Consider the following 1,042-nt stretch of genomic DNA (forward strand, 5'->3'; position numbering starts at 1 on the left):
ATAGAATCATAGAATAGATTGGGTTGGAAAAGACCTCCAAGATCATCAAGTCCAACCCCTGATCCAACTCCAATTACTATATCATGGCACTAAGGGCCACATCCAATCTCTGCTTAAAAACCTCCAGGGATGGTGAATCCACCACCTCTCTGGGTAGGCTGTTCCAATGCTTGTTTACCCTCTCTGTAAAGAATTTCTTCCTAACATCTAACCTAAACCTCCCCTGGCAGAGCTTGAGCCCATGTCCCCTTGTCCTATTGTTGGCTGCCTGGGAGAAGAGACCAACCCCCACCTGGCTATAACCTCCCTTCAGGTAGTTGAAGAGAGTGATGAGGTCACCTCTAAGCCTTCTCTTCTCCAGACTAAACAACCCCAGCTCCCTCAGCCTCTCCTCACAGGACTTGTACTCAAGTCCCTTCACCAGCCTCGTTGCTCTTCTCTGGACCCGCTCCAGCAGCTCAATGTCCTTCCTGAACTGAGGGGCCCAGAGCTGAACACAATACTCAAGGTGTGGCCTCACCAACGCAGAGTACAGGGGAAGGATCACTGCCCTGCTCCTGCTGGCCACACTGTTCTTGATGCAGGCCAGGATGCCATTGGCCTTCTTGGCCACCTGGGCACACTGCTGGCTCATGTTCAGCCTCCTGTCCATCAGCACCCCCAGGTCCCTTTCTGCCTGGCTGCTCTCCAGCCACTCTGTGCCCAGCCTGTAGCGCTGCAAGGGGTTGTTGTGGCCAAAGTGCAGGACCCGGCACTTGGCCTTGTTGAACTTCATCCCATTGGAGTCAGCCCAACTCTCCAGCCTATCCAGATCCCTCTGCAGAGCCCTCCTGCCTTCCGGCAGGTCGACACTCCCTCCCAACTTGGTGTCCTCTGCAAATTTGATGATGATGGACTCAATCCCCTCCTCTAAATCATCGATAAAGATGTTAAACAGGACTGGCCCCAGCACTGATCCCTGGGGGACACCACTGGTGACCGGCTGCCAGCTGGATGCAGCCCCGTTCACCAGCACTGTCTGGGCCCTCCAGCCAGTTCTTAA

Source organism: Empidonax traillii, unplaced genomic scaffold (assembly GCF_003031625.1).
Source record: "Empidonax traillii isolate 1590-97213 ecotype Southwest subspecies unplaced genomic scaffold, ASM303162v1 scaffold2353:size42472, whole genome shotgun sequence".
NCBI lineage: Eukaryota > Metazoa > Chordata > Aves > Passeriformes > Tyrannidae > Empidonax > Empidonax traillii.